Raw genomic sequence first — 15,471 nt, 5'->3', positions numbered from 1 at the left:
TTGCGGCAGACCGCACAAGTGTATGGAAGAAATAAGTGAAGGCGTTGAGTTTGCTGTCTGCGAAGTGAGGACGATACGCTTCACGTATCGTGGCGACAGACAGCAAAGCGTTAGTTAAATATTCCTGCGGGAATTATTGCGGGAAAAGAAATTGTGAACATCGCTCCAACCCACAGCGAGTGTGCAATAGCCATTATTTCGACTAGGGAAAGATAACGTTCTACGAAACGCAGAAAAGTTGCGATTGACTGAATTCAGTCAAGGCCAGAGTAGGGAATTAGCATTTCAGATCCAGCTTGGAGACAAAGCCGTTTCAGATGCCGCATGGTAAAGTACCATTGCTGTGTTGGCAGAAGAGCCAGCACCGTGTTACTAAAGGAGGCCGAAATGCACGCGTTTTAGCTCACGCAGGCTGGCGTGAGGAGGGAAGGACTATACTGACGTGAGGTCTGGAACATGACAAGGAATTAGAATTCAGAAAGCGGACGTAGCTAGTTTGATACTTAACTTTAATCCATTAATAATGAACGTCGCTCTTGACGGTACATGATTCACAATATTGTCTGTTCAGATTTCATTCTAATTACTGAATATGGTGCCTTGCTAGGACGTAGCAAATGACGTAGTTGAAGGCTATGCTAAACTGTCGTCTCTGCAAATGAGAGCGTGTGTAGACAGTGAACCATCGCTAGCAAAGTCGGCTGTACAACTACGGCGAGTGCTAGGGAGTCTCTCTAGACTAGACCTGCCGTGTGGCGGCGCTCGGTCTGCAATCACTGATAGTGGCGACACGCGGGTCCGACGTATACTAACGGACCGCGGCCGATTTAAAGACTACCACCTAGCAAGTGTGGTGTCTGGAGGTGACGCCTTAACCATCGTGCATTAGGTCACAGTAAATGTTGAGTTTAGATTTTGCTCACTCCAGCTTGCGTATGCTTTGGCCATTAAATATCAAAATCTAGGATATTAACCTATCCTCACATTGAGTACATAAGAGTTTTTTCATTGGTTCAAAAAGTAAATTTATTCCCGAACTCGGTGCATTGACCAGCTATGACAACGTAGATTTAAATGAGCTGAAGAGGAATTTTAATATTCATTATTTGCTGTGATAAAAAATTTTTAGTGTGTAGAGATAACGATTTTAATAATCGTCATTTCAGTATGACCAAGAATTAAATATTTTATCATTATTATCAAAAGTAATGGAACATGATTGTTGTTTATCACTTGACACCTGAAAGGAACCGTTGATAAATTATGTGTAGAATAAAAAATGGAATAGCTGTTTTGTCTTTCTAGAATAGACCCCAAACTTTCACTTTTATTAATTAATGATTCTAGGTACTTAACAGCAACAGTTCCAGTGATGTTTGTGATGATCCACACCTGATATTAGCTGCCTTACAGGGGGCCAGGGTCGCATTTATTTAGAAGGTCTGTTTGACACCCTGGGCTTGAGAAGATAGTTCAGAGGTTTTGTCCATTTGCGCGCTAAGTGGTAAGCTAAATTTGCACACATTAGTACACTCACTGTGCAGACACAAAGGTCGGACGTACGACACAGCTTTCCTACAACGACTATTGGTGCCCGAACCTATCTGTAGTCCACCTCTCCCTACCATTGTGTATGATGCTGTAAACAACAAAAATTAATCATCTCTCGCTTTATTTGCGATGTGCATGCGAAGTCAAGTAAAAAGAACTACTTTTGTAAGTTCGATTTTGTGCTCAGGTTTCATTTTTTATATTACGTTTTTATCTTTCACTGCTTGTCTTAATTATGTTTCAATAAGATTATATGCTAAAGTTTTACACTGAAGCGGCGAAGAAACTGGTATAGGCATGCATATTCAAATACGAAGATATGTAAACAGCCAGAACACTGTACAGCGGTCAGCAATGCCTATATAAGACAATAAGTGTCTGGTGCAGTTGTTAGATCAGGTACTCCAGCTACAGTGGCAGGTTATCAAGATTTAAATGAGTCTGAACGTGGTGTTATAGTCGGCGCACGAGCGATGGGACTCACCATCCCTGAGGTAGCGATGAAGTGGGGATTTTCCCATACGACAATTTCACGAGTGCAACATGAATATCAGGGATGTGGTAAAACATCAGATCTCTTACATCGCTGCGGCCGGAAAAAGATCCTGCAAGACTGAAGAGAATCATTCAGCCTGACAGAAGTGCAACACTTCCGCAAACTACTGCAGATTTCAAGGCTGGGCCCTCAATGTGTGTCAGCGTGTGAACAATGCAATGAAACAACATCGATGTGGGTCTTCAAAGACGAAGACCCACTCGAGTACCCTTGTTGACTGCACGACACAAAGCTTTACGCCTGCCCTGGGCCCGTCAACACCGGCATTGGACTGTTCATGACTGGAAACATGTCGCCTGGTCGAACGAGTCTCGTTTCAAATTGTATCGCGCAGATAGACGTGTGCGGGTATGGATGCAACCTTATGAACCCATGGAACTTGCATGTCAGGATGGTACTGTTCGAGCTGATGGAGGCTCTGTAACGGTATGGGGTGTGTGCAGTTGGAGTGATATGGGACCCTTGATCCGTCTATATATGACTCTGACAGGTGACACGTACGTAAGCATCCAGTCTGGTCACCTGCAGCTATTCGTGTCCATTATACATTCATACAAACTCCGGCAATTCCAGGAGGACAATACGATACACTACACGTCCAGAAAAGCTACAGGGTGACTCCAGGAACATTCTTCTGAGTTTAAACACTTCCGCTGGCCACCCAAATTCCCAGATGTGAACATTATTGAGCATATCTGGGTCGCCTTGCAACGTGGTATTCAGGAGAGATCTCCACCTCTCGTACTCTTACGGATTTATGGACCTCCCTGCAGAATTCACGGTGGTATTTCCCTCCAGCAGTACTTTAAACATTAGTCGAATCCAGGCTATGTCATGTTGCGGCACTGCTGCGTGCTCGGGGGGGGGGGACTACAGGATATTATGCAGGTTACCACTTTCTTTGTCTCTTCAGTGTATAAATTTCTGTTCATATTGTAAAACAAAGCTTACTTTTTTAAGTAATAGTTTAGTTCCTGCATTGGCGGTCTGCACTGCTACCACTCACACACCACCTAGCTTAAGGGAGGTTACCTATGCGACGTTGAGAACAGCTATACAGGGTGGTCCATTGATAGTGACCGGGCCAAATATCTCACGAAATAAGCATCAAACGAAAAAACAACAAAGAACGAAACTCGTCTAGGTTGAAGGGGGAAACCAGATGGCGCAATGGTTGGCCCGCTAAATGGCGCTGCCGTACGTCAAACTGATATCAACTGCGTTTTTTTAAATAGGAACCTCCATTTTTAATACATATTCGTGTAGTACGTAAAGAAATGTGAATGTTTCAGTTGGACCACTTTTTTCGCTTTGTGATAGATGGCGCTGTAATAGTCGCAAACGTATAAGTACGTGGTATCACGCAACATTCGGCAAGTGCGGACGGTATTTGCTTCGTGATACATTATCCATGTTAAAATGGACCGTTTACCAATTGCGGAAAAGGTCGATATCGTGTTTGGCTATTGTTATCAAAATGCCCAACGGGCGTGTGCTATGTACGTTGCTCGGTATCCTGGACGACATCATCCATGTGTCCGGACCGTTCGCCGGATAGTTACGTTATTTAAGGAAACAGGAAGTGTTTAGCCACGAGTGAAACGTCAACCACGATCTGCAACAAATGATGATGCCCAAGTAGGTGTTTTAGCTGCTGTCGCGGCTAATCCGGACATCAGTAGCAGACAAATTGCGCAAGAATCGGGAATCTCAGAAACGTCGGTGTTGAGAATGCTACATCAACATCGATTGCACCCGTACCGTACTTCTACGCACCAAGAATTGCATGGCGACGACTTTGAACGTTGTGTACAGTTCAACCACTGGGCACAAGAGAAATTACTGGACGATGACAGATTCTTTGCACTCGTTCTATTTAGCGACGAAGCATCACTCACCAACAGCGGTAACGTAAACCGGCATAATATGCACTACTGGGCAACGGAAAATCCACGATGGCTGCGACAAGTGTAACATCAGCGACATTGGCTGGTTAATGTATGGTGCTGCATTATGGGAGGAAGGATAATTGGCCCCCATTTTATCGATGGAAATGTAAATGGAGCAATGTATGCTGATTTCCTACGTAATGTTCTACCGATGTTACTACAAGATGTTTCACTGCATGACAGAATGGCGATGTACTTCCAACATGATGGATGTCCGGCACATAGCTCGCGTGCGGTTTCATAACAGGTTGATTGGTCATCGAAGCACCATACCATGACCCGCACGTGCACCGGATCTGACGTCCCCGGATTTCTTTCTGTGGGGAAAGTTGAAGGATATTTGCTATCATGATCCACCGACAACGCCTGGCAACATTTTTTTTGTCAGCGCATTGTCAATGCATGTGCGAACATTATGGAAGGCGAACTGCTCGCTGTTGAGAGGAATGTCGTTACACGCATTGCCAAATGCATTGAGGTTGACGGACATGATTTTGAGCATTTATTGCATTAATGTGGGCCGGCCGGAGTGGCCGAGCGGTTCTGGGCGCTACAGTCTGGAACGGCGCGACCGCTCCGGTCGCAGGTTCGAATACTGCCTCTGGCATGGGTGTGTGTGATGTCCTTAGGTTAGTCAGGTTTAAGTAGTTCTAAGTTCTAGGGGACTGATAACCACAGAAGTTAAGTCCCATAGTGCTCAGAGCCATGTGAACCATTATTGTGGTATTTACAGGCAATCACGCTGTAAAAACATGCGTTCTCAGAAATGATAAGTTCACAAAGGTACATGTATCACATTGGAACAACCGAAATAAAATGTTCAAACGTATCTACGTTCTGTATTTTAATTTAAAAAACCTACCTGTTACCAACTGTTCGACTAAAATTGTGAGCCATATGTTTGTGACTATTACAGCGCGATCTATCAGAAAGCGAAAAAAGTGGTCCAACTAAAACATTCATATTTCTTTACGTACTACACGAACATGTAATAAAAAATGGAGGTTCCTATTTTTAAAAAACGTAGTTGATATTCGTTTGACCTATGGCAGCGCCGTCTAGCGGGCCAACAATAGCGCTATCTGGTGTATTCCTTCAAGCCAGACAAGTTTCGTTCTTTGTAGTGTTTTCGTTTGACTCTTATTTCGTGAGATATTTGACCCAGTCCCAATCAATGGAGCACCCTGTATACATTTGTCATCTACTGCCTGTATGCCATGTCAGTATTTCTTTCCTTACGTGAGCGTAGTAACTTTACGGTCTTAAAATTCAGGGACTTCTTTGCTATAGATTTGTAATTCCCCTATTAGTATGTTTCTGTATGCACTGACATTTATAATACAAAATAGCGTTATTAATTAAGTAGGTCATTCAATCACGGGCTACACCCAAAACACGTTATGAAAATAAAGGAGTTCCATTAACATCTGGTTACCACCTTTTGCGACCTATCAGCTTCTTTGAATCAAATTGGAAAGTATGTAACAAAAAATTTAGAAAATGTCTTGGGTATCGTATCTTACCAGGAAAGTACTTGCGCTCGAACAAACACAAATACACCAAAATCGTGTGAGAAATAATGTAAAGGTCTCTTATTGCACTAGTGATACTTTGGTACACCCTGTTAAAAAAAAAAGGGAAAAATGTAGGCGGTACAATTGGAGAGCGATCCGCCTTCACCAACATGCATAAGCAATTCATTAATAGTATATATATATATATATATATATATATATATATATATATATGAATTACAAAAAACTAATAATAAAAAAAGGTTGCATGGCGCGAGATTCGATCCGGCGACCTTCGGATTACGAACCCGAGCGCGTACCGCTGCGCCACGACGCTGTAGAAGTGTGTTAATCGTAGAGAGTATTTCACCGCAACGGTTTCTTTTAACTGTCGATTTTCTCGACAACGGCTGAGAAGTGCATCTTGGTGCTTTGCCACATTACACCTCTGGCCATGAGCTTTTATTATGCGCAGTATGAATCGAATCTGAATTTCACAATTGGCGGCCTCCCCTTGTAAGTGGGCCTCACATGCTGCATGTGTATGTATAATGGTGCCACGATGTAAAGCGCTCGTTTTATCCTGTCGCTGACACTGTATTAAAGATCTGCCGGAGGGGCAGCTTACGGCCGGCAGTAACTCCTCGGATCGTAAACAGAGCCTCGAACGCCCGGCCACAGCCGCCGTGTCACGACCCGGCTCTGCTCGGCGGCCACGCCCCCTCGCTGTGTATTTTCGCGGCCCGCGCGGTATTTCCGTCCCGGCGCCGCGGAATCCGGCCGGGTCGCGACCGGCGCGCTCTTTACGATCTTCCCCCGCGACCCTGCAGGGGCGGCGCGCGGCTTCTCGTCTACGTCCGTGTCTGTATGGCTGTTTACGAGGCAGGCGCGCGTCAGCGAGGCCGTCGCGGCGACACGTGCGCAGCAAGCGGCCGCGCTTCACACAGGCAAATCCTTGTGCGCGCCGACGAAAGCATTCGCTCTGTGCTCTGTGGCCGCCCCAACTGCCTGTGGAGCGGCAGCTGCCGGCACACGTGTTGGAGAAGCTGCTCTGCTGTCAGCGGAATCCTGACCTGTCCACACACCGGACGCGGCCCGGCGACAAGTGTCTGCCGTGGCAAAGGCGGAACGGCCCGGGCGACGGCAAATTTACGCCGCAGTTTTGCTACTTCCTGCGGTCTGCCGCTGCACTATATGTCGCAATGAATACTGCAGCTTCTCGCGTTAGTCGCGCTCTGTAGCGGTAAATTACCTCGGTTTTTCTTCTTTTTCCCCAATTGTTTTTCATTCCCTCTACATTTGCGAGGGCGGTCTGGAAGCTGTGAAATGCATAACAACAGTTTTAAAAATACTTAAAAGCGTGAAACAGTCCTTCTTATGCTCGTTTACGCTGGATGTGGCGGGACAGTAGATGTAAATATCACACACTCTCGTTACTTCGTCGCTGTCTTTGTGGTGTCCTCTACTCACAAACCAAATACCTTTCATTATTCCATTACTACAGTAGCAGATGGGACGTGTCAAGCATCTGTACTCCGTTTCTTTCCCCATCTCCTTCTCCATTCAGCCAAACGACTGTGGAACAAGTAACCGTTGTAAGGTGCCTCTTACGCGAGGAAGACATTTTTACCAGTTTTAATAAATTATTGTCTCTTATTGATGTATCCACGATAGTTAGGAAGTGCTATAGTCTGTAGATTAATAATTAAAGTCATTTATGACAACATGAATACTAGGAGGAGCCTCTGGATGTTTACAGCTATTTATCATAATTTTGCCTCGCTAAAATTCACACCCGTTCATTAACAAACGCATATATTAGTAAGTACGAACTTGATCGGAAATCTACGAACTGTGACGAAACTAGTAAGAGATACGGACTGCGCGCCAGAGTTGGCAGTCGGCGTTAAGAGCTCTTCCTGTCTTGTTCGTTGTTAGCCATGCTCTCGGTTACCAGTACTTTGTGACATGAGTGTTTCATTATTGATCTAACAGTGTAAGTAGGCTGTTTAGGTTTTTATGTTGGTAACGCCACGTAGCGCTCTATATGAAAATCACTGACTGGGCTGTGTGAAGGCTGTGGTTGGTTTGCATTGTTCGGGTAAATGCTATTGTATTGTTGGGCAGTTGGCTATAAACAGCGCGTAGCGTTGCGCAGTTGGAGGTGAGCCGCCAGCAGTGGTGGATTTGGGAAGAGAGATGGCGGAATTTTGAGAGCGGGCGATCTGGACGTGTGTCCATCAAAAAGAGTAAATTTGTAATATCGGATATCATGGACTGATATATATACATAATGACTTTTGAACACTATTAAAGCCGGCCGAAGTGGCCGTGCGGTTAAAGGCGCTGCAGTATGGAACCGCAAGACCGCTACGGTCGCAGGTTCGAATCCTGCCTCGGGCATGGATGTTTGTGATGTCCTTAGGTTAGTTAGGTTTAACTAGTTCTAAGTTCTAGGGGACTAATGACCTCAGCAGTTGAGTCCCATAGTGCTCAGAGCCATTTGAACCATTTGAACACTATTAAGGTAAATAAATTGCTTGTTCTCTATCAAAATCTTTCATTTGCTAACTATGCCTATCAGTAGTTAGTGCTTCAGTAGTTAGAATCTTTTATTTAGCTGGCAGTAGTGGCGCTCGCTGTATTGCAGTAGTTCGAGTAACGAAGATTTTTGTGGGGTAAGTGATTTGTGAAACGTATAGGTTAACGTTAGTCAGGGCCGTTCTCTTGTAGGAATTATTGAAAGTCAGATTGCGTTGCGCTAAAAATATTGGCTGTCAGTTTAGTGTTGATCAGAATAGGTAAAGAGCGAAATGTCTGAGTACGTTCAGTTCTGCTCAGCTGTTTTAAAATCAAATAATGTAAGAGGTTTAACAGCACAGTAATTCATTAATTTTTCTAAGGGGACGTTTCAATAGGAATAAAAGTGATATTACGGCATTCTGAATGTTAATTTCGAGTAAATAGGTACCCCAAAGTCGATAATTAGCTTCCAACGACAGAGACATCCAATGCGACAATGAAGAATCTGCACGGGACGACATTTACGAGAGGTGCACCGCGCAGACGTAGGAGGAAATCCGACGACACGACCCACCAAGGCGGATCAAGGAAGGTCCGACTTACACTCTCAAATTCCGGGTGGAAATGCTGACCAGTTATACTGTACGCCACATATACCACCCTCTACGGACTCGCGGCTAAGTTGAGTAATAACAGTATTGTTTAGAAACGAGGGGATCTTGCACCGTGTAAACTACATCTTGTGCAAATCCATTTTGCATTCAAAAGGAGGTCTTAGCTTGATATGTCATAATCGGCGTAATTTCCCTCACGGCACATCCCAGCTGTTTTCTTTCTGTCCAAGAGGGACCTATTGTTCACGTGAAACTGTCAGCACTATCTGTTTTTTTCTCCCTATTTCTCTTTTCTTCTTTCCAACTCTTCTGCTTGTGTTACTCTATTATTTCTTGCTCTTGCTCTAACTTGTCAACTTCTTCTCTGTTACGGTGTGAAGTCAGCGCCGGCACGCCAGTCGGGAACGTCAGTGAAGAGAACGCTATGAGACGAGGTCAGCCAATTGCACATTGACCGACCTTCCTCCAGGACGACAACGCGACAAGAGCGGACCCTAGGGGAAAGACGACGTAAGCTGGTGGCGGCTACTTCAATAACAGCTTCAACGTTAGCCACTTTGTTAGCCGACTCATCGTAGCCATTTCATTAACAATCTCTACGTAGCACAGTTGGCGACCAGCAGTCATTCCAGCTCAGTAGACACACTCATTAAAGTTAAATATTTGTACTTGTCTTGTTGTAATAAAACTCATTAGTACGAGTTGTTTGATCGTTTGTCTAGCGAACCAAGTATGCCGGATTCCTAGTCACAATATTCTCTGCATTCATTCCTTCTGTACTGCTGCCAACCATTTCTCTTAGGCGCCGTCACTGACATTCAGCGCCGGCCGGAGTGGCCGTGCGGTTCTAGGCGCTACAGTCTGGAGCCGAGCGACCGTTACGGTCGCAGGTTCGAATCCTGCCTCGGGCATGGATGTGTGTGATGGCCAGCGCAGCAGTCGAACATTTTCAGTATCCAGAAAGGCCCGTACAGGACCTGCAACATGAGGTCGTGCATTATCCTGCTGAAATGTAGGATTTCGCAGGGATCGAATGGAGGGTAGAGCCACGGGTCGTACCATATCTGAAATGTAACGTCCACTGTTCAAAGTTCCGTCAGTACGAACAAGAGGTGACCAAGACGTGTAACCAATGGCACCCCATACCATCACGCCGGGTGATACTCCAGTATGGCGATGACGAATACACGCTTCCAATGTGCGTTCACAACCATGTCACCAAACATGGATGCGACCATCATGATGCTTTAAAAAGAACGTGGATTCATGCGAAAAAACGACGTTTTGCCATTCGTGCACCCAGGTTGGTCGTTGTGTACACTATCGCAGGCGCCCCTGTCTGTGTTGCAGCGTCAAGGGTTACGGTACCCATGGTCTCCGAGCTGATAGTCCATGCTGCTTCAAACGTCGTCGAACTGTTCGTGTAGATGATTTCTGTCTTGCAAACGTCCCCATCTGTTGCCTCAGGGATCGAGACGTGGCTGCACGATCCGTTACAGCCATGCGGATAAATTGCCTGTCATCTCGACTGCTAGTGATACGAGACCGTTGGGACCCAGCACGGCGTTCCGTATTACCCTCCTGAACCCACCGATTCCATATTCTGCTAACAGTCATTGGATCTCGACCAACGCGAGCAGCAATGTCGCGATACGATAAACCGCAATCGCGATAGGCTACAATCGGACCCTTATCAATCTCGGAAACATGGTACGCATTTCTCCTCCTTACACGAGGCATCACAACTACGTTTCACCAGGCAACGCCGGTCAAATGCTGTTTGTGAATGAGAAATCGGTTGGAAACTTTCCTCATGTCAGCACGTTGTAGGTGTTGCCACCGGCGCCAGCCTTGTGTGAAAGCTCTGAATAGCTAATCATTTGCATATAACAGCATCTTCTTCCTGTAGGTTAAATTTCGCGTCTGTAGGACGCCATCTTCGTGGTGTAGCAATTTAATGACCAGTAGTGCATCCTAAACTTCTACTCTTCTTCCTAGTTGGTGGATCTGTGAAGATAGTGACTTCAAAGACAGTATTTCCCATAGTTTTAATCTGTGAGTGGGTAGGATTTCGGTCATTTCAGATTCAGTAGTAGTATTATAATCATAAGCCGATAAGCTATAAATACAACTTTTCTGTATACTTTTTTGATTTCAAATGTCTGGGTGAGCATTAATAAAACCCAAAAACGGCAGAGACGGATTTATGTCTGGAAACTGAGGTGAAATGGTTCTATGAAAGTACGTCCGGAAATGGACATTGTGTATGTAACGACAACAAGTCGTCCCGGAACACACAGCAGAGCTCCATCGCATCCACGTGACAACAGATGCTCAAAGTCGCGTCCATGGGATAGTAGCTGTTGTCATGCAGGATGCACATAATCGTACTTTGGCTTACACCACATTGGCGGACAACTTACCTGTAGCTTTTAGCAGGTTTCAGCTCAGTACCCTGTAGCCGGCCGCGGTGGTCTAGCGGTTCTAGGCACTCGGTCCGGAACCGCGCGACTGCTGCGGTCGCAGGTTCGAATCCTGCCTCGGGCATGGATGTGTGTGATGTCCTTCGGTTGGTTAGGTTTAATTAGTTCTAAGTTCTAGGGGACTGATGACCACAGATGTTAAGTCCCATAGTGCTCAGAGCCATTTGAACCATTTTTGAAGTACCCTGTAGAATCCGGTCCTACAAATTTGGCGTACGCGCAATCCGCCGTCTCCTTACACGTTCGTCTGTTTGAAAGGACTCATGATCACACAAACGCCCAAAAAGGGCTTGAAATGTTGTCTGGCATGGTTGGTGTCAGTGAGGGAACATGTTTTGATATGGCCATGTTGCATCTCGACCGTTTGCATCTGTTTGACCGCACGCAGACACCATCTCGTCTTGATCCCAATATGAATACCGGACCATTCTGCTGTTTAAAGCACCCTGCGTAATCATGCAGCATGCAGCACACAAGGAACGCCTGGCGCGTGGTTAGACGAACTGTCATTCCCAGCGCATTCTGTGATATTCGTGGCTGTGGTCGCCAGTATTTTATTTTGCTGGGAGCTCGTCTTGTTGCAGCTTGATACATGCGAAGTAGCGTATGGTACAAAAGTGGGGTGAGGTACAAGCGACAGATGGTACAGTATGTACCAGTCCCGTGGGAGAGTCCGCCAATTGTACTGAACTTCCTTCTGATTGGTCGGCACCTTCGGATGTTACGCGCCAAAACGCCTAAATTATCTCATTAATTATTTATATACATTTCATTGTATTTAACCCAGTTTTCAGTATGAGTCTCTCATGCTTAGCCTACGGATCTACCGTTTTTGTTTATGAAATTTCACTAGTTTTGAGAAGCATAAGAGCAACGATATTACAACCGAAGTTCTTCGGACACCTTCGGGTCGCTTTGGCGCACCTGGGAGGCGAAGTACTTCGGCTGCGCTAGTCCGTTTCGGGCGTTGTTCGGAGTCGGACGTGTAACTCTGTTTCGAGTATTCTAGAAGAACGGACATGTAGCTATGTGTCGATCTTTCAGGAGGAACGGACATGTCATATTCTGTATCGGAATAGTCAGAAAAGTTACTGTATCATTAAGAAAGCTATGTCGAGTGCTGTAAAAGACAGTATTAAATGTGTGATTATTTAAAATATAACAAGACAGGATACAGTAATGAGAAGTGTCGCCTACCATCATTGTCAGCATTACAGATTGCGCTCTGTAGATACGGAGACTATTCTGGGCAATTGGCATCCCGTGAAAAGCACACTCACAGGTTCAAGGTGACAGCATAGCATCCTCCGCCGCAGAAGATCCCACGACCGACGAGCTGCCTTCCGCGCTGGAGACACAACTTTAAAAGACGACAGGTTGGTGGAAAGAACGGTTAGGGACTCTTATTCAGTCTGTAAGTAGGCTGTTTATATTTTCTTATTGGCAAAGTTATGTAGCGCTCTATGTGAAAATGAAATCACTGGCTGTGCTGTGTGCAGTCTGTGGCTGCTTTACATTGTTGTAATACTCGCCATTGTAGTGTTGGGCAGCGGCACCTGGATGTGAACAGCGCGTAGCGTTGCGCAGTTGGAGGTGAGCCGCCAGCAGTGGTGAATGTGGGGAGAGAGATGGCGGAGATTTGTAATTTGTCATGAACTGATATATATATTAAGACTTGTGATGATATTAAGGTAAATACATTGTTTGTTCTCTATTAATATCTTTCATTTGCTAACTATCCCTATCAGTAGTTAGTGCCTTCCATAGTTTGAATCTTTTATTTAGCTGGCAGTAGTGGCGCTCGCTGTATTGCAGTAGCTTGAGCAGCGAAGATTTTTGTGAGGTAAGTGATTTGTGAGAGGTATAGTTTAATGTTAGTCAGGGCCATTCTTTTGCAGGGATCTTTGATAGTCAGATTGCGTTGCGCTAAAAATATTGTGTGTCAGTTTAAGCACAGTCATGCATAAATAGTACAAAAGGGGACGTTTCATATGTCGACCCTTAGCCTAGGATACCTCACTGGAATCTTCTGATTTTTTTCTTGTAGTTTGTGCAATTAGTGTAGATTTTGTTTATTGCTAGCGCGTAATTATAGAGAGAATTTCCTTTGTAGTTGCAGTCTTTCATTGTGGTACAGTAAAACAGTTGTAGCATGCATGCAGTTTTACACCAAGTATTTCTCAGCAGCGCGTGCAATTAACTAGATATTTTTTCAGTGTTATGTTAATGTGTTCTCTTATTTTTGCTCTTCAAATTGTGCTTTTCTGTGTTGTCGTGTGAAATATTGTGACAATAATGGCGTGTGAAAAACGTAATACTAGGCTCCAAAGTAAACTGAGAAATGACAGTGAAGATGAAAGCAGTGTGTTAGCGCCGCAGAGTAATGAATTAACAGACATTCAAAGTAGTAATTTGGTAACTGTGCATAGGGAAATGGAGCGGGCGGCAAACAATGGCGTGGACAGTGAAACAATTAGTGAAGAGGGACGCATTATCGAACGATCGGTCGGCAACAGCTCGCCTCAGGAATCCGAAATGACAGGAAACAATCTCGCAAATACTGTAGATTCAGGTTTTGGTTCCTCACCGTTTTCTCAAATAAGTCAAGACACATTTTCTGCTTGTCAAAATGTGAATGTTGCCGGTGCAAATTCACTGCCGAAAAGCACTGAGGAACATGTTCCAGACACCAGTGCATTGTTATTACAATTAATACAGCAAATGGGACAAACACAGCAAAAGCTTCAAAAGTTAGACACAATGGAACAAAATCTTCGAAAGTTAGACACAGTGGAACAAAATCTTAAAAAGTTAGACTCATTGGAACAAACTCTTGAACAAACACGTGAAGACTTAACTACTGAGTTACATAACATTGAATCGAAATGTCAAAAAGTCTGTAATGACGTAAAAACACAAATTTGTGAGCATTTTCAACCTATTTTTTCGCGGCATGAAAATGCATTACAGAATCACGAAGCAGCCATAACAGAACTGCAAATTATTGTTCATGAAAATCATGAGACCTTGCAAGCTAAATTTGACTCAGTTGCATCTACCAATTCGGTTACGCAACTTGCAAAAACTCAGGATAACTTAAAGGACACAGTAGATTCGATTTCAACACAAATGGACACTCTGAAACTTGGTTCAGAAAAACACACTGAGGAAATGTGTTCATTATCAGAGAAAGTAGTTCAACTTTCGGATCAGCTAAATAATTTATCTACGAAGGTAGATGATAATCTGAATGACGCAAAACCGGTAGTCTTTAATGACACAGAACAGAGCGAACAAATTAGGAAACTGAAACAAAATCTGAATCAAATTGATACGCAACACCAAAGAGAAATCCGGGAAGTACAAGATCAGCTGACACAGGTAATACAAGAATTACGTATTTCAGAAGACACTCGCGCTCCAACACGGGAAGAGGAACTTAGAAATACGCAAAAGCCACAAAATAATAACACAGGGCATTTCGGTAATTATGAAAGAAATTGGCAAGGTACACCGAATTTTGAGATGGAACCGCCGACACGACGTAACTATGACCGAGATGCTACTCGCAGACACGATGATTTTGACTATAAGCTGTTCATTACTACACGTAAATTCAAAACGTTTAAGAATTCTGCCAACGACATTCATCCACAAGCGTGGCTCCATCAATTCTCTCATTGTTTCCCTCCCAACTGGTCATTGGAGCACAGGTTAGAATTTATGTGTGGCTACTTAGAGAATGAACCAGGTGTAAGAATGCGATCGGTCATTCACGATTGTCACAGTGAAGGAGATTTTTATCATGCCTTCCTCTCAGCGTATTGGTCTCAAGCTACACAAGACCGAGTAAAACATAGCATCATGATGATGAAACACTTTGAACAATCTGAATTTTCCAGTCTTGTCAAATATTTTGAAGACATGTTGCATAAGAATCAATATCTATCAAACCCATACAGCCCCTCAGAACTCATCCGTATTTGCTTACTCAAATTGCCTGAACATTTACGACATATTATTTTAGCAGGACGCTGCAAAGATGACATTGAAGCATTTCAGGGTCTGTTACAAGAACTGGAAATTGACACTGACAATCGGGGAACGCGGAAACAGGAGCACAACAATTACAGGTCACATCTGTCACAATTCCACGATGAAAGAAATAATAACTGGACACGACAAGGCTATTCTCACAACACATATCGTGACCAAAACAGACACCACCCGTATGACAACCGTTGGCAGAGTAGTAATAATTACAGGGAAAGATCACCTCTC

Source organism: Schistocerca serialis, chromosome 7 (genome assembly GCF_023864345.2).
Source record: "Schistocerca serialis cubense isolate TAMUIC-IGC-003099 chromosome 7, iqSchSeri2.2, whole genome shotgun sequence".
NCBI classification, from domain to species: domain Eukaryota; kingdom Metazoa; phylum Arthropoda; class Insecta; order Orthoptera; family Acrididae; genus Schistocerca; species Schistocerca serialis.
Note: the sequence above shows the minus strand (reverse complement) of the source record.